The sequence below is a fragment of the Dasypus novemcinctus genome, chromosome 15, assembly GCF_030445035.2.
Source record: "Dasypus novemcinctus isolate mDasNov1 chromosome 15, mDasNov1.1.hap2, whole genome shotgun sequence".
In the NCBI taxonomy this organism is placed as follows: Eukaryota; Metazoa; Chordata; class Mammalia; order Cingulata; family Dasypodidae; genus Dasypus; species Dasypus novemcinctus.
The window spans coordinates 94237931-94264213 of NC_080687.1; the positions used below are offsets into that span (position 1 = coordinate 94237931).

The 26283-nt window shown below is 38.7% G+C and overlaps 1 pseudogene; it reads left to right on the forward strand.

Moving 5' to 3' along the window:
• The first annotated feature begins 10332 nt into the window (after positions 1-10332).
• On the forward strand, positions 10333-10467 carry LOC131273585 (small nucleolar RNA SNORA31; annotated as a pseudogene).
• Positions 10468-26283: the final 15816 nt, after the last annotated feature.

The window sequence follows — 26283 nt, forward strand, 5'->3', positions numbered from 1 at the left end:
CCACTTCCCCTGTATTTGTTCTTGACATTAAAGGGAACAATATGAACATCTGACCACTTAGGAATAAGATTTGCTATAAGTTTTGATAGACACCCTTCATCAAGATAAGGAAGGTCTACTCTAGTTCTGTTTGGCTAGGTATTTTAATCATAAATTGATAATACTAAAACTTTTTATCAAAATTACAGGAACTGAAATTTTAAAATCCATCCATTCCCTGAAAAAATTCAACTTTTTCCTGACACCTTGTTTGTTAATTTGTTCAGTTGGTTGGTTAATAAAGATGGTAGATTCAGTTTGCTTCTATTTATTTAGGGTTTTTGTATGAGTTGAGATATTATATTAACCTAAATTTTCATTTCTCATATGATTTTTTCTGGTTTTAAGATTAAACAGACATCAAAAAATAATTTGAGAAGTGTGTGTGTGTCCCCTCTTCTCTCACTCTTCTCTTCTCCAGAACATTTTGTGTAAGACTGTAAAAAAGTTTTATTCCTGGAATTTATAGTATCAGTTAAATCTGAAAAAAAGTCTAGGTCTTATGGGTCTTTTATGAATAATTTTTAACTACTGATTTAGTTTCCTTCATGGTTATAGGTCTATTCAGGTTTTCTATTTTATCTTGAGTCAATTTAGCAAGAAATATTTTTCTAGAAAATTATGTTTCATCTATACTCTGAAATTTATTAACTAAAGTTGTCAGTATTCTCTTATTTTTATCTGTTGTTCTTTCATTCTTAATATTGCCATTTGTGTTCTCTCTCGCTCTCTCCCTCCCTGCCCCACCCTTTCTCTCTCTCTCTCTTTCTCTCTCTCTCTCTCTCACACACACACACACACACACACACACACACACACAGAGTAACAGCAGCATTCTAGTTCATGGATTTTTTTAAAGAACTAAATTTTGGTTTTGTTGATCTTCAGCATAAAATAAACAAAATATCTTTGTTTATTCTTTCATTAATTTCTGCTCTAGTTATTATTATTTGCTTTCTTCAGGTTTGTTCTGTTCTTTTCCTAACTTCTTAATTATTTTTTGCTCTTTTTTCTTTCTAATGTAAGTATCTAAGGATATAAATTCAAATTTCCCTCTAAGTACCATTTTACCTACATTCTTTGAGTTAGATGTAGAGTATTTTTGTTAACATTCAATCCTAATTTTAAATTATATTTATTTCTGAATCTATAGATGATATATTACAATTTTACATTTTAAAAAAATATAAATTAATAGGATACTATTATTGACACTTTGCTCTTTCTCTCTTGGAGTTGTTCCATATCTGTAAAAAGAAATAATTTTTTTCATTCTTTTTGATGACTGCCTTTTATTAACCATTTCTCTATTGATAGATATTAGGGTTTGTTTTCCATTTTTGCTGTAACAAATAAGGCTGAAATTTAAAACTATTTATATATGTAATTTCATGTATGTTCACTTACAAATATATTTGTAAGAGATAGCCCTAAATGTGAAATTGTTGGATCAATTTATTCAATTCTATGCTTACCTGTAATATTGATTGGTTTTGCCTATAAATATAAACTATCTTCCATAAAGTTTTCATTGATTTTTACTCCCTCTGGCAATGCAAGAAAGTGCCTACTTCCCCATATTCTTGCCCAGCTCTGCGTATTATGAAACATTTTTATATTTGAAAATACCATAAGAATAATATATTTGTAGGATTAGTTTCTATTTTTCTTATCATGACTAAGGTTGAGCACTTTTTCACTAATAAATCACTTTTTCCCCCTTTCAATAAACCATCTGTATATATTTTTGCCCATATAGTGGGTTACTGGTCTTTTTCTTATTGATCTCAAAGAGATTTTTTTATATCAGTGATATCAGCCCTCTAAATGCATTATGAATTGAAAATAGTTTCCCAATTTTTTGTTTGGTTTTTGACTTATGTTGGATTTTAAGTTTTTATCACTTAATTGATCAGTCTTGTGCTTTATGTTTTGGGGTTTTTTTTAGTTAAAACTTATGAACACACCTTCTCATATCTTTTACTAATTTTATCATTTTATTTTAAAAATTTAAATCTTTGTCCATCTGGAATATATGTTGGTACATGGTATAAAGTGGAGTTAAACTAATTTTTGTTCCAAACGGCTACCCAGTTATCCTAACACCATTTATTAAATAATCCATCTACCTGTCACTAATTTGACTCTGTCTTATTGTAAACTCCCATATGTATTAGAGACTATTTACAGACATCCTATTCTTTTTCACTGATTAGTCCTTTTAATCATGTGTCAATATCACACTGGAGGTTTGGGTTTTTTTGACGGGGCAGGTTGAGTGAGGAAGGCTGGTGTTGACTTTTGAGGAGATGGGGTATAACATTTTGGTTGAGGTATAACAAACATCCAGAAAAGTGCCCAAATCATAAGCATAAAGCTTGGCGAACATTTACAGTGTGAACATACCATATTACTGTACTCAGATCAAGAAGCAAAGCATTTCCAGAATCCTCCCAGTCACTACCCTACTGAGGGTAACTGAATCCTAAATTAATCCTGACTTGGAGCATGATAATTAGCTGGACCAGTTTTTTAATTTATTAGCTGAATTACACAGTATCTACCCTTGAATCTGGTTCTTTCATTCAACATTATGTTAGTGATATTCAACCATGTTGTAGTTGTAATTCATGCAATCTAATTGCTATAGAGTATTCCATTGCATAAATATAGTACAATCATCCCTTCTACTGTCAGTGGGCATTTGGGGAACTTCCTGGTTTTTGCTATTACACATAGTGCTCATATGAACATTCTTTTGTACATCATCTGATGAGCATATGTTTGTATTTCTGTTTAATATGTAGCTAGGGTTGGAATTACTGGGTCACAGGTTATGCATATGTTCATCCTAAGTAGCCAAATGGTTTTCCAAAGTGATTGTACCAGTGTATGAAAGTTTCATTGCTCTGCTTCGCTGCCTACCCTTGGTATTTGTAGCAGGAGCTGTTGATGCCCAGCCATTTTCCCTCAAGCCTTTCCATATCATTGCACACCAGCATTTTTAACACTTAACCTGAGGGCCCCCAAGGAATCCCATGCTCCCACTCCTAAGAGGGAAGAAGTGTAGGGGATTAACAAGCCCTGAGCAGAGTCCAGTCAGTGATGGGTGAGAAGTGGTTTATCCATACCCTGAATCTCTTGCCCTCCAGACAGGATAATTAAGCACATGTTCTACACTCGCTCTTGGAGACCCAGTGGAATGAAGCTTCAGTTGGATGACAGTGACAAACAGCTTGATCATTCATCCTGTGTCTGCTGCCTTTCTTGTCTCCCTTGTCCACTCCCCTACTGGTGTTTTAAATTCTTGTCTCAAGATATGCTTTCTATGGAAATCCAAAGTAAGAAAGTCTGTTCTTTTTCATTTTGGTAATGGTGGGGAGTGATTTGGGGAGAAATATGTCTAAAAACACCCCTAAGAGGAGTCACAATGAAAATAGGGTTTCAGAAACATTGACTTAGATATAGAAACCATCTCAAATTTATTTTTGTGTATGTTATAAGGTAGGGTTCCAGTTTCACCTTTTGTGTATGTTTATCTAGTTGTAGCAACACCGCCTGTGGAAGGCTTTTCTTTCCTGCTTGAATTGCCTTTATTGTATAGACAGTATAGGCCTGGCTCTTTTTTGTTCCACTGGCTCCTTTGTCTAGTGTTAAGCAAATCCCACACTATCTTGGTTATTCTTACTCCATAGTAAGCTTTAAGTCCATAGCATAATCCTCCAACCTTTTTCTTCTTTTTTGAGATTGGCTTGGCTATTCTTGGTCGTCTGCATTTCCATGTTATTGCTAGAGTCAGACTTTTGATTTCTGCCATGACTTTTACTGTTATGGGTTGAATTGTGCCTCCCCCACCCCCCCTGAAAAAAAAGACATGTTTACGCCCTAAACCCTGGTCATATGAATGTGACCTTATTTGGAGATGAGTCTTTGAACAAAGATGTTATTAGCTATGATGAGGAGAAACTGGATTAGGATGGGCCCAAATCCAAGATGGCAGTTGTCTGTGAGCCCGTGAACACCATGTGGGCACAGGGGAAACAGACAAGGGCAAAGGGGACTGTCATGTGAAGATGGAGACAAGAAAGAAGCCTGCAAGGAACAGCGGGGATGGCCAGCAAACTCTAGAACCAGGAAGAGGCCAGGAAGGACTCCAGGGGGCGTGGCCCCACCAGCACCTTGACTTCAGGCTTCTGGCCTCTGGGCTGCAAGGCAATACATTTCTCTTGTTCTAAGCCACTGAATAGTGGTGATTTGCTCTAGCAGCCCTGGGAAACTCAGGCAGACAGGAGGGAAAGAGATCAGAACACGGGCCTGTCATTTAAAATGTATAGGACAAAGTAAGGAATTTTAAATGTATCTAGGGAAGCATCTTGGCCCAGTGGTTAGGGCATCTGCCTACCACATGGGAGGTCCGTGGTTCAAACCCCCGGCCTCCTTGACCCACGTGGAGCTGGTCCATGAGCAGTGCTGATGTGCGCAAGGAGTGCGCATGTCCCTGGTGTAGGAGAGCCCCACACGCAAGAAGTGCACCCTGTAAGGAGAGTCACCCAACACATAAAATGTGCAGCCTGCCCAGGAGTGGTGCAACACATATGAAGAACTGACTCAGCAAGATGACGCAACAAAAACGAGACATGGATTCTGGGTGCCACTGACAAGAATACAAGCAGACACAGAAGAACGGACAGTGAATGGACACAGAGAGCAGACAACTGGGGGGGGGAGGAGGAAGGGGAAAGAAATAAAAAATAAATCTAAAAAAATAAAAATAAATAAACAAACAAATGTGTCCTAAGTGCAGTGGGTATCACAAGGAAATATTATTTACCTTGAAGCATACCTTGAAAATTGAGAACCACTCAATAATATTAAATTGAATTGCTGGGATTATTTGCACAGTTTATGAAAATGTTATTCCATAAAATACCTAAATAATATTTGGTGTTAATGAAGATCATTGGCCCTTTGATTAAGAAATGGTGAAAAGCAAGCTAACTATAAATGTTTTCCTTACATCCATATTGTTTTTCAGTGGCAAGACACTGCCCAGAAATTCAGAAATAGATCATTTTGGCAGGGAAAAACTTGCTGAACTCTGGAAAATAGGAGTACTATAAGTAGATACAATCAAAAAGAGTTTGGAACCTAGAGAAGAGAAATTAATTTTCTATAAATATGTTTTCCCAATTGTGCTTCTTATATATTCATACACAGGTCTCTTGATTGCTGTACTATCAATTTGCTTCACTAGATGGAGTTATGAGACATAATATTTACAAATGATTTCCAAAAGGAAAAAATAATCTTTGATATTTTAAGAAAATGATTTATTTGTACAAAAACAAAATAAAATGACTATGCTTGTAAGATGTCATCTTAAAAGAGATGATATTCCATGTAAGAAATTGTAGTCTCCTGGGAGAAATGTTTTCTAGCGATTAATAATGAGTAATTTACTAGTTAATATTTCTATCAATGAACAGCATGCATGGGTTCTTTCACTTACTCTCTCTTTTGTTCATTTCTCATTCATTTACATGTGCCCAACACTGTTAGGCATTAGGGATATAAAAATAAGGAAGACAATGTTGCTTTAATTTGTTCCTGGATATTTTACTCTTCTGATGGCATTGTGATTGTATATTGTCTTAATTTCCTCTTAAGGTTGTCCATTATACTCTGTAGAAACACAAGCACAAACAAAAAATAAGGAAGACACACTCCCAGTCACCGAGGAGCTCACAGCCTCAGTCAAGTAGGGGAGAAAAATATATAAACTAACAATTTGAATACATTTTGGCAGAACTGCGGAATGCTAAATGTAAGGTTCAGTGGTGGCACCAAGAAAGAAATGACTAGCTTTTATTGCATAGGAGGGATGGTTGGGATGAGTTTTAGAGATAAGTACTTCAGAGACAATGAAGAATGGGGAGAAGAGGGTAGCAATAGTCAGAAAAAACCTGGTGATGGCCTGAATCAAATTAGTACCTGCAGGGATAGACAGGAGGAGATACGATGCATATGATGTGGAGGAGGTAGAATAGGCTGACTGAATGGCTAAAGACGTGGGGGGACAAGGAGGAGGGAGACATTTCTTAGGTAGTTTGAAACATGTCCAGTTGAGATCAGGGTAAACATCCCACATGAATCTACTCATATATTAAATTGTAAACTGCTTCCCCACCCTTTCCCTTCTCTTGGGATCTCACCCCATTCTCTGTTTTCTCTGGCAGGTGAACTTGTTCTCTCTGCCAAATGAGTCCGTCTCAGTCTAGATTTGTGCTGACATGTATTACATTTCCTGTGAAAGTAAGGAACTATTACGTCATCTCTCCTTCTTGCTCTCGCTCTTGCTCACTTACACACACACATACATGCCATGGACAAGTCCATAGAGACAAATATAGTGTCATTTGTAAAAAATAACAAAACAAAAATATATGGAATGGATATTAATGCTGCAGAAAAACAACCTTGCACTCATAATTCATTGCAGAGAACTATGCAGTGATTACCATTAGGTGTTCTTGAATCCTGGAATGGGGTGTGGGTCTTACTGCAGGTATTTAAATCATTTTACATAGCCCCCTACTTGTAGTAGTTTTCATAAATTCCTGCCAGCAAATAGTAGTAGAGCTGACTAGATAATTTTCTAAGTTGCTTTTTAATTCTATTATTTTATGCCAAAGCTTAGAAATCTAGAATTTTTGTTTTGTTTTCAGACTTCCCTTTTTTATTGTTCTTTTTTATTTTATTTTTTCTCCCTTTATTTTTTAAAATGTTGCATTAAAAAATTTAAGAGGTCCCCATATACCCACCACCCCCCTCACCCCACTCCTCCCACATCAACAACCTCTTTCATCATCAAGAGACATTCATTGCATTTGGCAAATACATTTTGGAGCACTGCTGCACCACATGGATAATGGTTTACATTGTAGTTTACACTCTCTCCCAGTCCACCCAGTGGGCCATGGCAGGACATACAATATCCAGCATCTGTCCCTGCAGTACCACCCAGGGCAACTCCAAGTCCTGAAAATGCCCCCACATCATATCTCTTCTTCCCTCTCCCTACCCTCAGCAGCTACTGTGGCCACTTTCTCCACATCAGTCCTACAATTTCTTCCATTACTAATCACAATAGTTCTATAGTAGAATATCAGTAAGTGCACTCTAGTCCATACTCTATTCCTCCATTCTGTGGACCCTGGGATGGTTATTTCCACTCCACCTCTATATCGAGAGGGGGCTTAGATTCCACATGGATGCTGGATGCAATTCTCCTGCTTGCACTTGTAGGCACTCTTGGCTCCCTGGTGTGGTGGATGACCTTCTTCACCTCCCTGTTAGCTGGCCAGGGTAAGTCCAATAAACCAGAGGGTAGTAGTTGCAAGTCTGCTGAGGCTCAGAGCCTGGCTGTCACATGGACAGTCCACAATTTCAGATCTCCTGAGTATACACCAACCACAGGTCCAGTAAAAGCGACAGAAGAGGTATGTGTAGAAAGGTCATTTCTGAGTCCAACTCCATCACACTCAGGAACACAAACTCCAAAGTAGGGCCAACTGACATGGCACTGAACTCCAGAGCCATCTGCCAAGACCATAGAACCTGTGGGTCTCTGTAGCTCTCAGGAGAACCAGTACCTGGGGTTGTATCTATGTTGACTGTCTCTGGGACCCTGCTTAGGCATGAGTAAGTGCAACCCCTCTGATGACCTCCCGACTCTTTTTTGGAGACTCATAGCCATATAAACTCATTTTTCCTTTCCATTTCCCCCTTTTATTCAAGGTCAAAAAGCAGTTTTTAACACCTGATATTACATGTAGGCTGAGGTATTCTGCTGGTCTGAGTTGAACCTTGTACTCAAGGTCTCTTTCTAGTTACATCATCAGCTGGTGTTTGTAGGAATTCCGTGGCACCAGAGAGGCTTATCCCCAGGAGTCATGCCTCACACTGGGGGGAAGGTAATGCATTTACATGACTTAGAGACTGGCCACATTTGAGCAACATGGAGGCTCTTAAGAGGTAACTCTTAGGCACCCTGCAGCTCTAGGCCTAGTCCATATTTCAGACTCACAGGCTCATAAGCATAGTCATCAGTATCAAGGGCTCATAATGTATAACATAAGATAACTAAAATTTAGAAAATTGTATCATCTAAAATATAAACCATAATGTAAACCCAAATGGAACCATGTTTGAAAGCTATGTTTCAATATCTGTACATCAGCTGCAGTAAATATAATATGAACATACAAAAAGATCATTGCTGGGGAAGGGACAAAGTGTTTGATGTTGGATATGTGGGAGTACCCTATATTGAATATGTGAATAACTGTGATCTAAAACTTTTGTGAAGACAAACTTAATAATTAGAAAAAAAAGAAAGGATGTAGACACTGAGGAAGAAATGAAAGAAACTGTCTTGCCACTGTACATACAGTGCAACACCAATTGCTGTGAAGTGCAAAATGTCAAAAACAAAGCTTTTTCATTTTTTCATTTTTTGATATGCCAATTTATTTTTTCTTTATTTAATTTGTCTAAATTAGTATGTATTCTATATCTAACCTTTAAACCCATCACTATATCCCATTTTACTATTAATGGAACTTGGTAATATATTAGGCTTCATTTTTGAAGAAGTTTTGGGCCACAGAGAGGTTCAACTATGGTGGGGGCAGAACACTGGTGTGGAGTGTTATTGATGGGGGGGGCACATGGTTGGGAGGGAGTTTTCCAGGGCACATATATAGGGTAATAAAAATGTTTGGATATTTTCATAGTAGTTACAGTTAAAAACAACTGAGGGAGTGCTGAGTTCCTAGCCAGGGGAGCTCTGTCACAGTCCCCAGTGGAACAGCAACAATTCCCCAAGTGCAACGGCAAAGACCAATAAAGAAGGATGTTCCAGATTTCCTTTGATTTCTATTGTGAACTCACTTCTGTTTTCATTTAACATTCACATGTTTCTTTTTATCCATCCCTAATACAAGGAGTGTAATAAAACATACTCTGTAGGTGTTTGAGACCACATATATCAGCCTAGAGAGCTGCCAGAGGCAGGACGAGAGGGAGATATAAAGGGAGGAGAAGCTAAAATCACAAAGCATACCTTCACCAGAGGCAGAATTGATCAAGTGCCAGATAAAACTAAACTTCAAAAGTCCTGACTCAGAGCAGATGTGGCTCAAGCAGTTGAGTGCCCACGTCCCACATGGAAGGCCCCGGGTTCAGTTCCTGGACCTCCTGCAGACAATGAGCAAAAAAGAACAAATGAGCAAATAGATGAGGGAGCCAACTCAGGGGAGCTGAAGTGGCTCAATGGCTGAGTGCCAGCCTTCCACATATGAGGTTCCAGGTTCCAGGTTCAATCCCTGGTCCTGCTACCTCAAGGGAGAAAAAAAAAACAAAAAAGAAGTCCTGACTTACCTCTGACATCTCTGTGCTCTTTGATTTCCATAGTGGCAAAGCAAAATGTTGGGTCTGTATATTTGAATCTCATGCAGGAATTCTTCCAACTTCCTTATCCATATCTTCATCTATATCCACATAATTTCTTTCTGTATCAATACCTATCAATATTCAAATCCACTTCTATATCTTCTCACTTTGCTGTTCTCTCATGCCCAGACCTGTTTCAAACCAGCAGGACAAATCAAGTGGACAGAGGAGAAATGGGGGTGACTGCAAGGCAATTTTTGATGACTACAACAAAGTCAATAAGTGTAAACTCTATTTATTCTTACAGCACATTTCTGAGAAAATTTTAAAGAGTTCAAGTCCAAATTCTTTAAAATGCAACAGGAGCAGGTGGAAGGAGCAAAAGAGTTTTCTATCTAAGGGTCCTTAGTTCATAGGACTCCTCAGAGAAGTGGTTTATTATAGGGCTGGGGCAAGAAAAATCTAAATGAAACATCTTGTGGTGCCAGAAAATAAGAATGTCCTGAAAACAAACAAACAACAGCAAAAAGTCCCACCATAATGATAGGACTATGTCAAAAGGATACAGAAGCCAAGTTGAAGGAGTTCACAATGGTGAAAGTTGGAACAATTTAGCCACAAAATAAATAATCAAAGATTGGATTGTCATCCATAAATCTAAATAAATACTCATGAGTCCATACTTATCAATATAAATAGATGATGATAAATAAATAAAGTAGGGGAGAAGGGACAGCTCTTTCTTAGAGATTACCCAATCAATAAGTGTAGAAAGGAATGAGGGAAATACAAAATCACTATTAGGCAAACACCACTGTTGCAAGCAAGATTCACAGATAAATGCATCTCTTACAGCCCTGGAGCAGTTCATATCTGCTGCTAAAAGGTTTCTACTACAGATGCAAGAAAAAGAAGGTCCTCATGCTTTCTGTCTGTCTGGTTGTGGCAGCTAAGATTGAATGGGGGAATCCAGGAAATTCTAAAAAATGGGGAAGGGAAAATAATCTTTGCAACTCAGAAATAAACTTAAAAACAGAAAAAAAAAATCCACAGGTAGATACTAAAATCCATGGGTGAAAGTTTAAGTGAAAATATGACATTAACATAGAATAAATGTATCTCCTCCAAGAAACGTCATCAATTACAAAGGGAAAAATAGTACCTTTATAGTGGAGAAACCTGACAGATGCCATGTTAACCAAATGATCAAGGTCAACATAACCAAAAATAAGACATTCAACATCATGTATTCTTAACATGCTGCACTGAGACTAGCACTCACCTCTGTGATGTGCTTGCCAAAAATGTACAATCTCAATCAAATCATGAGAAAGCATCATGCAAACCCAAACTGAGGGCCATTCTACAAAATATCTCACTAGTACTCCTTCCAAAATGATAAGGTCATGAAAGACAAAGACTGAAGAACTCTACCAGATTGGAGGAGACCAAGAGAACACAATAACTAAATGGCAATGGGATTCCAGATTGGATACTGGAACAAAAAAAGGACACTGTGGGGGGGAGGGAGGGGAGAGAGAGGGGGAGGGGGGGCTAATGAACTTCAAACAAGGACTGTAGTTTAATAGTATTGATAGTACCAATGTTAATTTTCTGGCCTTGTCCTCAAATTATGGTTATGGAATTGTTAATAGTAGAGGAAGTTGGGTGAAGGGTATACATATACTCTCAGAACAATTTTTACAACTTTCCTATAAGTCTAAAATTATTTAAAATAACAAATTTACTTTTTAAGACCTTGGTTCACGTCTCAGCTCTGGCATTTATTAGCTCTATCACTTTCTGGGCCTCAGTTTCCTTACTAAACATCCTTTCTAGGTGGAATAATCCCTCAGCCTATCGTGGAGAACTATGGATTTGCTTTCTTACTCATAGTGTGTGGCTTCCTTTACTTCAGCCAGTCAAATAACCATAGATCAACAGCCGTTGAAAGGAAGAATCTCAGAAAATAACCACAAAATGATTTTTACAGGTAATTCACCTGCAATTCTACTTTCCAATTTAAGGCAGAAGACAGAGGATTGGAGAATTATTCCTAGCTTGTTGGGGGTCAGAAACTGCTTTACAGATATTAGGCCAAGAGGAAACTTATTGTCCCAAAGGTTTTTCTAAAGAAAGAGCATTTTTAGACCAGAAGAAAACATACAAAAATGCAGTACTATCTGTTAAAGAGTAGTGAAAATATAAGGGGTCATTTTTTCTCAAAGTTTCCTCAATGTTAACATTGTATTTTTAGAATTAAAACTACATGTACCAAAAAAAATTGTATTTATAATGGATAAACATGTTCTTGTAGAACTCACCCCCTCTCTAATCCTAGTAACTAAGGAGAATGTCTACAGAATGCTTTGGCGGTGAAAAGCGAATCTGTCTGGCAGGGTTCGTTTCCCTTGATAGTCTACCACACACCCACATATGCATTTCTCTTGACCCCTAAGGACATCCCATGCTCTCTCCTCCCATCAGTATCTGCCCCCCTGTTCTCGTTCTTCTATGGGCCCTTCATCCCTGCAGCAAATGGGCAAATAGGTCAAACCTTAATCTGAGCTCAAGAATATCTGAGCAAAGAGGGATCTCCTTTCAAATTCAGCAACGTTTTCTGTAGTTGTTGACAATCAGAGGGCCTTGTCCCCCTCACCATTCCACCTTCTTCTCTCATAGGAAGTTATAGGAAGTTGAGGTCTTTTTTTCCCCCTCAAGTTTACTGGCAATTTTCTGTAATCAGACCTCTTTAGAGGGAGCAGATGTGGCTCAAGGTTTGAGCTTCCCACATGGAAGGGCCAGGTTCAGTTCCAATGCCCCATGAAAAAACAAAACAAAAAAACCAACCCAGTGAAGCTGATGTGGCTCAGTGGTCGAGCACTGGCTTCCCACATACAAGGTCCCAGTTTCAATCCCTGGTCTCCAGTGCCTAAAAAAATAAGAAAGAAATCTCTGTAGAATACAAATTACCCAGGACACTTTCTAGGATCCCATCACCAAATGGTTCACTTTTAAAAGAACTAGCAAGATCTTTTCATAGTCCTTATCCTTATGGAGTGTTCACAAACATGTTTCCCAAGGACAGCACATGCTTTCAACATTGCTCAGCATCATTCCACCAGTAGGCAAATTATGTGTTGGTAGTAGTGATGTTAAATCGGTACTTGTCAGGTTACATGGTCCCCTTCAGTTGGCTGGAGCTCGTCTCAGTTGTTTAATGGTAGCCACCTACTCAAAAGTAGTTCCTTTACCACAAGTCCTAGGTTCTACCAGAAATGCCTTTAATCTCTGCCTGGAATTAGTTCCAGATATCTGAAGTTTATCCCTTTCAGCACCAAAACCAAAATGTCATTTGAACTATTCTCTATGAACTTTTTATGTAAGATATTCTTCTGCACATTTAAAATAGGTTCGTTGCATAAAAGTTAATAGTCCTAGGTGAACTCTATTATAAGAAATGTCTCTAAGACAAGGAAATATCATTATTTGATTTTGTCTAAATTCTTCTAGCCCATAGTCCTTTGAATTCTTAGGTCAAATGTTTAGGGGTTTTTTTCCTACTTTTTAAAAATTGAAGCATATACATGAACATACATAAACAATAGTGTAAAGCAAAAGTTGTGAACTTACAAAATAAACATGCTTAACATCCTACAGAGGTTCCATACATCACCCCACCACCACCACCTCGCATGGTTGTGAAACATTTAAAAATTATGCAAAAGTATCATCAAAATTTTACTACTAAGTATAGTCCTTATCTTACATTTGGTCTATTTTCCCCCAAACCCACCATATTATTATTTTAAAATATTTTTATTACAGAGATTATGAACTTAAAAAACAATCATGCACACGTGTAGAATTTCCAAACAACACCCCTTTAGCAACACACCACACTGTGGTGGAATATTTGTTATAGATTATGAGACTATTACCACTCACCAGGGTTCATAGAGTACATTTGGCACACTTTTTCCATACCCCCCATTATCAACACAGTACATCTTTGGCATTGATGCAAGAATATTATGGTATTGCTGTTAACCACAGTCCATAGGTCACTCCAGTTATATTCTCCCCATGTTTCTCCACATTGCCACCACCCTGCAATAGTGATGTACATCTGCTTTAGCTCCCAGAAGGACATTCTTGCATCTGTACCATCATTCACAATTCTTATCCACCTCTGGTTTCACTATTTTATTCAGTCCCTAGATTATTCTGTAGCTTTCTTTCAAATAACATTTACATCCCTAGACTACCCTTTTCAGCCACAATCCCATTTAAAAATCAACTACTACTCCCTATATTGTGTTACCATTCAACTCTATCCATTTCCACCCTTTTACAATCAAGTTAATTAAAACTTGTGTAAATATTAAGCACTAGTAGTCCTTCTTAGCCTTCCTCTTATCTCCTAATAACCTATACTCTAGGTTTTAACTCCATGAGTTTATTCTTCATATTTAGTTCATATTAATGAGACTATGTAATATTTGTTCTTTTGTGTCTGGCCTATTTCACTTAGCATAGTACCTTCAAGATCCATCCATGTTATCATGTGTCCCAATTTCATTTCTTCTTATTGCAGCATAGTATTCCATTGTATGTATTTACCCCATTCTGTTTATTCATTCATTGGCCAATGGCACTTGGGTTGTTTCCATCTTTTGGCAATTGTGAATAACGCTGCTGTGAACATCGGTGTGCAGATGTCTGCTTGTGTCACAGTTTTCAGTTCTTCTGGATACATTCCTAGTAGAGGAATTGCTGGATCATATGGCAGTTCTATATTTAGCTTCCTAAGAAACTGCCAAACTATCTTCCCTAGAGCTACACTATTTTAAAATCCTACCAACAGTGAAGAAGCTTTATGGTTTTTGCTTCTATATTTAGGACTTTGATGCATTTTAAGTTAATTTTTGTATAAGGTGTGAGATAGGTGTCCTCTTTCTCTCTTTTGTCTATGCATATCCAGTTCTTCCAGCACCATTTGTTGAATAGGCTATTCTGCCCCAGCTGGGTGGGTTTAATAGGCTTGTCAAAAATGACTTGATCATAGATGTGAGAGTCTGTTTCTGAACCATTAATTCAGTTCCATTGGTCTATGTGTCTATCTTTATGCCAATACCATGCTGTTTTTCAACCACTTTACCTAGGTAATATGATTTAAAGTCTGGAAGTGAGAGTCTTCCAACATCACTTTTCCTTTTTAAGATGTTTCTAGCTATTTGGGGCCCTTTTCTCTTCCAAATAAATTTGATAATTGTGTTTTCCTTTTGCTTAAGAGATGTTGGTGGAATTTTTATTAGGATTGCACTGAATCTGTACATCAGTTTGAGTAGAATTGACATCTTAATGATATTTAGTCTTCCAATCCATGAGCATGGAATGTTCCAATTATTTAGGTCCTTTAAAATTTCCTTTAACAATGCATTGTAATTTTCTGAATACAAGTGCTTTACATCCTTGGTTAAGTTTATGCCTAAATATTCTATTCTTTTAGTTGCTATTGAAAATGGAATTTTTTCCCTGGCTTCCCCCTCAGATTGCATTTGTATTGAAACACCACTGATTTTTGTGTATTGATCTTGTATCCTGACACTCTTCTGAAATCCTTTATTAGCTCTAGCAGCTTTCTTGTAGATTTTTCAGGACTTTCTAGATATAGGACCATATCACCTGTGAATAGCAAAAGTTTTACTTCTTCCTTTCCAATTTGTATGCCTTTTATTTATTTTTCTTGCCTGATTGCTCTAACTAGAACCTCAAGCACTATATTGAACAACAGTGGTGATAGTGAGCATCCCTTTCTTGTTCCTGATCTCAGTGGGAAAGCTTTCAGTCTTTCACCACTGAGAACAATGTTAGTTGTGGGTTTTTCATAGATGGCATTTATCATGTTGAGAAAGTTTCCTTCAATTCCTATATTCTGAAGTATTCTCATCAAGAAATGATGCTGTATTTTGTCAAATTCCTTGTCTGCATCAATCAATAGGATCATATGATTTTTCTTTGATTTATATATGTGGTAGAGTACACTGATTGATTTTCTTGTGTTAAACCACACTTGCATTCCTGGTATAAAACCCATTTGATCATGATTAATAATTCTTTTAATGTTTGGTTGGATTAGATTAGCAAGTATTTTGTTGAGGATTTTTGCATCCATAGTCATTAAATAAATAGATCTGTAATTTTCTTTTTTCATCATACCTTTAGCTGGCTTTGGTATTAGAATGATAGTGGCTTCATAGAATGAGTTTGGTCGTGTTCCTTTTTGTTCAGTTTTTTTGGGAGAGCTTGAGTAGGATTGGTATTAAATCTTCTTTGAATGCTTGGTGGAATTCACATGTGAAACCATCCAGTCCTGGGCTTTTCATTTAGGGGAGTTGTTTGATTTGTTGTGATTGGTTTGTTGAGGTCTTCTATTCTTCTAGTGTCAGTGTAGGTTGTTTGTAAGTTCCTAGGAGTTTTTCCACTTCATCTACATTGTCTAGTTTTTGGATACAGTTTTTCATTGTATCCTCTTATGCTCTCTTTTATTTCAGTAGGGTCCGTAGTAATGTGCCCACTTTCATTTCTTATTTCAGTTATTTGCATCTTCTCTTCTTTTTCTTTGTCAGTCTTGCTAAGGGTTTGTTGATTTTGTTAATCTTCTGAAGGAACCAACTTCTGGTTTTGTTAATTCTTTCTGTTGTTTTTTTGTTTGTTTTAAATTTCATTTATTTCTGCTCTGATCTTTGTTATTTCATTCCTTCTACTTGCTTTAGGGTTAGTTTGCTGTTCTTTTTCTAGTTCCTCCAACTGTGTAGTTAGGTCATTGGTTTTAGCACTTTCTTCTTTTTTAATATAAGCCTTAAGGGCTATAAATTTCCTTCTCAGCACTGCCTTCACTGCATCCCTTAGGGTTTCATATGTTGCTTTCTCATTTTATTTGTCTCAAGATATTTGTTGATTTCTCAAAATTTCTTCTTTGACCCACTGATTATTTAAGAGTATGTTGTTTAATTTCCATATATTAGTGAATTTTTCCTATTACTGCCTCTTGTTGATTTCCAACTTTATTCCATTAGGATCACAGAAAGTGCTTTGTATAATTTTGAAGTTGTTGAATTTATTAAGATCAGCTTCGGGCCCCAACATACAGTCTATCCTGGAGAAAGATTCATGAGCACTTGAAAATAATGTATATCCTGCTGTTCTGTATATGTCTATTAGGCTTAGTCCTTTTATCATATTATTCAAGCCATCTGTTTCTTTATTGATCTTCTACCAAGATGATCCATCCAATGCTCAGAGTTGTGTATGAAGTCTCCAACTATTATTGTAGAGATATCTATTTCTCTGTTCAGTTTTGCCAGAGTTTGCCTCATGTATCTTGTGGCATTCTGGTTAAGTGCATATACATTTATGATTGTTATTTCTTCCTGATGAATTGCCCCTTTTATTAATATGTAATGTCTTTCCTTATCTCTGATAGCAGTTTTTCTTTTAAAGTCTACTTTGTCTGATATAAGTATAGCCACTCAGCTTTTTTGTTGTTGTTGATGTTGTTACTGCATGTGTGGAATATATTTTTCCGACATTTCACTTTCAATCTATTGGTATCCTTGGGTCTAAGGTGAATCTCTTGCAGACAGCATACAGATGGTTCATGTTTTCTTATCCATTCTGCAAGTCTGTGTCTTTTGAATGGGGAGTTTAATCCATTAACATTCAATGTTATTACTTTAAAGGCAGTTCTTATTTCTTATTTCACATATTTTGACCTTTGGGTTTTGTCATATTTTATTTTCACCACTCTTTTGACACTTTCAGTTGCTTTGATGGATATAATCTTCATTTCTAAACTCTCTTCCAAGACCCTCTCTCCTGTCTTTTCTTTTCAGGCTGTAGCACTTCCTTTAGTATTTCATGCAAAGCCAGTCTCTTTGTTATAAATCCTCTCAGTTTCTGTTTATCTGTGAATATTCAGATAAACTCACCCTCTTTTTTGAAAGATATTCTTGCCAGATATGAGTTTCTTATCTGGCAGTTTTTCTCTTGCAGTATCTTAAATACATCATACTTCTGCCTTATTGCCTCCCTGGTTTCTGATGAGAAATTAGCACTTAATCTTATTCAGTATCCCTTATATGTTATGCATTGCTTTTTCTTGCTGCTTTCAAAATTCTCTATCTTTGGCATTTGACATTCTGATTAGTATGTGTCTCAGATTTGGTCTATTCAGATTTATTCAGATGGGAGTACATTGTGCTTCTTGGACATGGATATCAATGTCCTTTAATAGGGTTGGGAAGTTCTCTACCATTATTTCAAATTCCTTCTGCCCCTTTTCCTTTCTCTTCTCCTTCTGGGACACCCATAACATGTATGTTTGCATGTCACTAACTGTGATTTAGTTCCCTGAGACCCTGTTCAATTTTTTCCAATCTTTTCTTAATTTGTTCTTTTGAATATTCACTTTTGGAGACCATGTCTTCAAGCTTTCTTCTGCCTCCTCAAATCTGCTGTTATATGACAGCTTGAAATTATTTTGTGAACCTCCAAAAAGAGAAATTCTGTTTGTAAACTGATGTTTGTCTGGGTATTATTTTCTTTGATTGAATTAGATTCAGCTGAGATTTCTTTGATTAAATTATATTAAGATTAGGGCATGACTCAGGGTTGAGTCCCCACCTGCTTGGTGGGCTATATAAATGGACATTCTCTCAAGAAAACATAGATAAAAGGCACAGGAAGAAAGAGATCTCATAGATACAGCAGAGGAGACAACTTTGAATCTGTATCCCCAGGAAGAGAGATGAACCATTTGCCTGATAGTTTGCAGCTGAGGAGAACAGAGCAGTTGCACTCAGGAAGCACAGAAAGAAACAAACCCTCTGCTAGCCTGTGCTGAGATTAGAAGAAGCTAGGCCCAGAAGCCTTGAGAGGAAGCAGGAAGGAGAAACTAGGCCCACTATCTTACTTCAACACATGGCAACTGACTTCAATACCTGGCAACTGACTTCAACACATGATCTCCTATAGTACTGTGAGTTGGACTCTGTAGGGTCTTGTAACTCTAAGCTTTTACCCCAAATAAATAACCTTTATAAAACCCAACAGATTTATGGTACTTTGCACCAGCACCTCCTTGGCTGACACATACATATGCCTCCAGGGTATTTTAAAATTTCTTTTATCACACCTTTCATTCCCATAAGATCTGCTGTTTTTCTATGTATGCTTTCAAATTTTTCTTTGTGTTCATCCAATGTCTTCTTAATATCCTTAATCTCTTTAGCCATTTCATTGAATTTATTAAGGAGATTTGTTCAAACATCTATGATTAGTTGTCTCTACTCTTTTATGTCATCTGGAGACTTATCTTTCTCCTTTAACTGGGCCATTTCTTCCTGTTTCTTGGTATGGATTGTAATTTTTTGTTGGTGTCTTGGCATCTGCTTATTAGATGTACTTATTCTGGGTGTAGTTTCTCACTTCAGTTTAGGGCTTCTTGCCTTTTCTCCCTTGCTGGTTGTATAGTAGGAGCCAAGGATGTAGTAGGTGTTGTAAGCTCTGAAACCTCAAGCTGCCCACATTGTCCCAGAAATGGATGAAACTTCTCCCAACTTTCTCCTCTGCCAGGGGTAGCAACAGAGCCACAGGCTTGTGTAATAATCCAAGTTGTGCAGGCCTAAACTGTCTGTAGTTGCCCAGAAAGACTGATGAAGCTTCACTCCCCTTCATACCCTGCCTGGGTTGGGGATGGAGCTGCAGGCGTGGGCAGCTATCTATGCCATTTGGGTCCAAAATGGCCATAGGTGCCTAGGTAGATTGACATAGCACTGCCTCCCCCTCTCTGCCAGGAGTGGGGATGGACCATCTGGAGTAACCAACAATCTAATCCATGTGGGCTGAATACATCCTGGTGGGTGAGGACATACTGTCCCTTCTGCCCTTCAGTGGGTGGGAACGGAACCACCAATGCCCAACACTTTAGTCCATGTAGGGTGAAATTGCCTGCCATTGCCCAGAGAGGCTGAGGAAACACCAGTCCCTTCATCCTATGGTGAAGGGAGCAGAGGTTGAGATGGAATCAAAAGTGCTCAACGAGCCAGTTCATGTGGGCTGAAAGCACCTGCAGTTGCCCAGAGAGGCTGAGGAAACACAGCTGCTCTCCTATCCTATTATTAAGGAGATTTGTTCAAACAACTATGATTAGTTTTCTCTACTCTTTTATGTCATCTGGAGACTTATCTTGCTCCTTTAAGTGGGCCATTTCTTCCTGTTTCTTCCTGGTGCAGGATGGATCCCCAGTTGTCCAACTAATCAGTCTGTGCCAGCCAAAAATGCCTGCAGTTACCCAGAGAAGCTGGTACAGTCCCCCCAGCTTCTTCCCTGCCAGAGGTAGGGCTGGACCTAGGCTAGGGCTGCAATCTGATCTGGGTAGGATCATTCCTTAACTTTACTGCAATTGTTAGTCAGCCCTTCTTCCCCTCATGCCTGGGACACAGTTAAAATGGCAGCTACTGCCTCTTTCCAACTTGGACAGGTTCAAACTTTAGCTGTTCTTAGGATTATACTTTAACCAGTCAAGTTTACTAATCAATAACTGAAGTCAGTGACCAACTGTCTCTTTCTTTCCCTTTTATGGGAAATTGAGCTTCTAACTCCAGCCACAGCATGGAGTACTCTACTCATGAATCTTCTCTGCAGATGGGCAGTCTCCTTCTTCCATACTATCAAGGATATTGCAGGATGCTCTTCTGGTCTCATGGGGCCCCAAAACAGGTGTTTCAGCTAGCTCTGGGTGATTACTGTCTACCATGTAGGATGAGATGACTCTAGGAGCTCCTTACTCTGCTGTCATCTTGCCCCTCCTCCAGTTTTTTCTTTTCTTCCTCACTGTCAAAGTGTCAGCATACTCACTATCACCAATGTGCCCGACTACATACTTTTCAGCTGCTTTTAATATGATGTAGGTTCAGGAAAACTATGTAGGATCATAAAATGATGTAAAATAAGAGTATACAGGGTGGGAGTAAGGCCTGATAACCTCTCACATTATTTAATATACATGAGCTTTGAGCATGATCCAGAAGATGTGAATAATTGAATGAATCATTGGACTTAATTCTTGAAAGAGTTTCCTTTGAACAGCCAAGTTACAAAAACAGAGGATTATATTGTTCTTTAATTGAGGTATTTAATTGCACAGATCTTCAGCATACAACTTAGTTAATTTTGACAAATGTATACACCTGTGTAATCATTATCAAGACACAGGGCATCTTCATCACCTCTGAAAGTTCCACCGTGCCCCTGTCCAGCCAGTGCCTCTCCCTGTATACACCCCATAGCAACCATTTCCTGGTTTCTGTTGTTATGAATTGTATGCCTGCCCTTGAGCTTCACAAAAAGAAATCATACAGTATGGATTCTTCCGTGTCTGGCTTCTTTTGTTTGATATAATGTTTTTGAGATCCAAGTTATTGCATATAGTAATGATTAGTACTTTCTTCCCATTTTCCTTCCTTCTTTCCTCATGCTCCTCACACACACACACCTCCTTCCTTCCTTACTCTTTCTTTCTTTTGGAAAATTTCTCCCTAGAGCTCTCTCTGGCCCTGTTCTCCAACTCAATCAAGACCTTATGCACAGTTATCCCAGTACTTACCTTCTCCCTCTTTTGGGAATTCCTTTTGTTTCTCAATTTTGGCTTTTCTGATTCCTGACTTTTTTGTAATCTTCTATTTTGGTTTACTCCTTCATTTTCATTTTTAAAAATATATCCATTAGCTTCTTAAGAAAGAGAAGTAATATAGAAAGCAAAATTTTTGAGACCTTTGTGTCTGAAAATATCTTGATTAATAGTTTAATTTGGTATTGAATACTTCATTGAAAAACATTTGCTCCTACATTTTAAAAGGGCTGTTTTCTTATCTTACTGACTTTAGAGCTGCAGTGGGGAATCTGACTCTGAGTCTAAATCTGCTCCAACACATATTTTTAGCCAACTTCCTTGTTTTGAGCCCTTATCCCTCATCCTCACTCTTCATGGTGGAATTGCTCAGCCTTCCTGGTATTCTCTGAAACAAATCAGTTTCTTCTAATTGGCATTCATTTCTCAGGCCCTTAGGTTCAGCCTTCTTTACTTTGCTAAGTCAATTCCCATTCCTTCACCCAGGGCATGAGATCTGAATGGCACTGCCTGTAAACAGCAATATGATACTGATGTGATATAGTACCATATCAGTGTGGGCTGATGAGTACCAATTGAATATCTGCCCTGCCTCCATCCAACTTCTATAACCCAAAGCTTTGATGACATCTCTTATTTATTATTGTCTCTCCCATTTTTTTTGTTTTTAGGTGTGAACATTTTTCTTCAATGCCATTTTGGAGGGTTTTCAAGCCTAAGTAGAAATAAACACATTTTGTTCAAAAGCTATGCTTAGCACTGACATAAAGATAGACATATAGTCCAACGGAATAGAACTGAGAGTTCAGAAATAAATCCATTCATTTATGGTCAGCTGATTTTGACAGAAATGCCAATTAGAGTAATTGGGAGAAAGAATGGTCTTTTCAACAAACGGTGCTGGGAAAACTGGATATCCACTTGCAAAATAATGAAGTTAAACACCTCCTCATACCATATGCAAAAATTAATTCTAAATAGATCAAGGACCTAAACATAAGAGCTAAAAACCATAATACTCCTAGAAGAAAATATAGGGGAAAACTTCTTAACCTTGGATTTGGTAGTGATTTCTTGGATATGACACCAAAGCACAAGCAAAAAAGAGAATTTTTTAATGAACTTCATCAAAATTCAAAATTTTTCTACATCAAGGGACATCAAGAAAGTGAAAAGACTGTCTGCAGAATGGAAGAAAAAAATTGCTAACCATACATCTGAGAGGGGTTTAATATCCAGAATATATATAGACCTGCTACAACTCAACAACAAAAAGACAACCCAACTTAAAAATGGGCAAAGGACTTGAATAGATATTTATACAAAGAAAATATGCAAACACCAATAGATATGTGAAAAGATATTCAGTGTCACTAGTCATCAGGGAAATACAAATTACAAGCACACTGAGATACCACCTCATACCCTCTAGTATGGCTATAATTTAAAAACAGAAAATAATAAGCATTGGCACAGATGTAGAGAAATAGGAATCCTTATACATTGTTAGTGGCACTGTAAAATGATGTAGCCACTGTGGAAATCATTATGGGGGTTCCTCAGAAAGTTGAAAATAGAATTACCATATGGCCCAGCAATTCTACTTCTTGGTATATATACAAAAGAACTAAGGGCAGAGACTCAAATGGACATTTGTATACCAATGTCTATAGCAGCATTATTTACAATAGCCAAAAGGTGGAAATGTCCATCCTCAGATGAATGGATAGAATGTGGTATATACATACAATGGAATATTATAGAGCCATAAAAAGGAATGAAGTTTTGATGCATGCTACAACATGGATGAATCTTGGACACAACATGTTGAGTGAAATAAGCCAGACACAAAAGGACAATATTGTATGATCTAGCTTATATGCAATACCCAGAAGAAGCAAATTTCATAGAGAGAGAGAGTAGATTATAGGTTACCATGCATTGAGGGTGGGGGGAAGGGTAAGAGGTAGGGGAATTATTGACTAATGGGTACAGAGTCTCTGTTTGAGGTGATGAAAATTTGGTGATGGTAGCACAATATTGTAAATGTAATTATTGTTACTGAATTGTGCTCTTGAAAGCTGTTAAAATGGGAAATTTTGAGTTGTGTGTTACTACAAGAAAAGTTTTTTTTTTAAAGCTGTGCATAACAAAACATCTACAAGATGCTCTTTATCTGTCATCCATCACATTTAATCCTTACTCTGACTTCATATGAAAGTATTATTGGCCCCATTTAACATAAGTAAACTGAGACACTGTTGAGATACTTGCTCAGATACTATGAAGCAAAGTTCAAATTAGTTGATCTGGTTCCAAATTCCATGTTTTTACCTCCCAAAGAGCAAGCAACCTTCAAAGTCCAGGAGTGTAATTTCTGTAACCCTGTCTTCATGATAATTTGTTTCCCAAACCTGCCAAGAAGCAAGTGCTCTTTAAAATGGCCCAGCTGTCCACGTGTATCAGAATCTCTTGGCAGTGATTGTTTAAAACGTGGTTTCTTGGGCGCCACGCTAGCTCTAACTGAACGGCCATCTCAAGGGGGCTGGGATGGGGCTCTGCGTTTTAAGCCAATTCCCCGATGATTATGGTTCCAGACATTCTGAGAAGCACTGCTCTAGCTAATGTATGCCTCTTCAGAGCAGTAACAACCAGCCTTACTAACCTGCGTCGTTTCTGCTGTTTGCAGGTAAGTGGGCCTCGATGAGTTCCAGTTCTTATATATTAATATTAGAAAAGAGCACTCAGGTCATTGTGGGGAAATACTGAGAACTAAATATTCAGAGTAACAACCTTCCCAGTAGAGAATATCTAAAAATGCTGGGTAAACTACCAAAAGCACATTTTTTTAGGGCTAGACTAACTGAGCAGCATAAAGTAAGGTGATTAATGAGAAGGACTAGAAAACAAATCAGTGTTTGCTGTGAACACCCCAGCCAGAGCTGGTGAAGTCACACTAGACCCCGCATTTAGGCAGGTTATAGTGGTGACCTAGGGAAGGCGGCTGGCCTGGCAGACCACATGGCTGGCAGACCTTGGCCATGAGACCCTGCTGGAACCCTCCTGAGAAGAAGGCTGCCAGAAAGACCCTGGGACAGATCCTGGACCTGAGAACCTCGTTTGGAAAGAGAGGGAAAGCCCCGTATATCCTCAGAAGGCCTCACCATTGGTCCACTGAGAAAGGGCAGGTGGGGCAACCAATCAGAGCAGCAGACAGACTTCGAGGTGCCCTGGCCTGGGGCCATGCCCACACCAGCCTCCCCGCAGGATGCCCGCCAGTCGTCCACGCTTCAGACTGTCAGCATTTCTCATTTTCTTATTTCTTAATAAGTGCTTTACTCCCTTGCCTACCCTATGGCATATCCTTAAATTCTTTAACATGACATAAGCCAAGAGCCTAGAAGCCCAGGACCCAGAGCCATCTGGTGACATGAAGTCAGGCCTGAAAATGTTCGTTCACCCACTACATTATTTATGTCACTTGTGCGCTTGTCACAAAGGGAATATTGTGAGTAAATGTGCTGTGAGCCCCTTGGACAGGTGGCATCCCTTCGGCCACTGTTCTGTGGAAGATATTCTGGGAACCCCCTTGCAGTGCCACACCTCAGAGAGGCCATTAATACACAGTGGTTATGAGCGGGAGCCCTGGAGAAATTGCCTGGGCTACATAAATCTTTTTTTTTCCAGGCACATTTATCTCATTCAATCCTAAAACAAACTCAGTTGTTTCTCCACTGTTCAGAAAGATACAAAAATGAACACAGATTGGTTAAATGACAGGGAGTCCAAGTTCTCCTTGTTAATGAAGAAAATGAAGAAAACAGTGGTTAATCATATCTGTAAGCCATAAAACTAAATCTGCAGAGTGGATGTAGCTGAAGTGGTTGGACACCTCCTTCCCATGTACGAGGTCCTGGGTTAGATCCCTGGTACCTCCTAAAAACAAAACTAACAAATGAAAATCCAGCTCTCATTGGGCAGTGGAAGTAGCCCATTGGTTGAGCACCTGCTTTCCATTGAGACAGGCTAGTAAGAGAGGGAATCAGCAGATGGATTGGAGCCTGGCAGGAAGGCCACGTGGACATCAGGACCTCCAAGAGGGCTGCTGGAAGAACTTGCGAGAACCCCCATTCAGAACGAGATTTCCTCTGGAAGCCAGGAGAAGCCCCAGATATTCTCCAGGGTCCTTATCATTGGACCCTCCCTGGGACCGAAGGGTGGGTAATCAATCAAAACAGCAAACACTTGAGACTCCTCCCCTGCGCTTAGCAAAGGGGTGGAATAATTAATGGTTTAAAAAGTGAGTGCAGGGAAGCAGACTTGGCCCAGTGGATAGGGCATTCACCTACCACATGGGAGGTCCACAGTTCAAACCCCGGGCCTCCTTGACCCATGTGGAGCTGGCCCATGCTCAGTGCTGATGCACACAAGGAGTGCCCTGCCATGCAGGGGTGTCCCCCACATAGGGGAGCCCCACATGCAAGGAGTGTGCCCACTAAGGACAGCTGCCCAGTGCCAAAGAAAGTGCAGCCTGCCCAGGAGTGGTGCCGCACACACAGAGAGTTGACACAAGATGATGCAACAAAAAAAGAAACAGATTCCAGTGCCACTGACAACAACAGAAGCAGACAAAGAAGAACATGCAGCAAATAGGCACAGAGAACAGACAACTGAGGAAGGGGGGGAGGAGAGAGAAAGAAAGAAAGAAATCTTAAAAAAAAAAGAAACCCACCGTTAAAAAAAAAAAAAAAGCGAGCGCAAAGACCGAACCAGCCCGTTCTTGGTTTCTACCCCCTCCTCTTGCCTTCGTTCCCCCTGCCTGGAACACTATGCAAGTAAAACCTGGGCACTTGTAATCTGTGATGGGGAATTGTAGTCTGTAAATCAGCCCTCTTTATCTCTTTTCAGCCCCTTCCTCTCTACCTGGGACCCCGATCTGTTATTGTTTCCCATTTGTCTTCTCTTCATTCCTTAATAAATTACTGACTTAACTAACCTGGCTTGCTCTTGAAATTCATTTCTTGTGGCTTAGCCAAGAACCTAGAAAAAATCCAGCAACACCATGTAAAGGTCCTGGGTTTATTCCCCAGTACCTC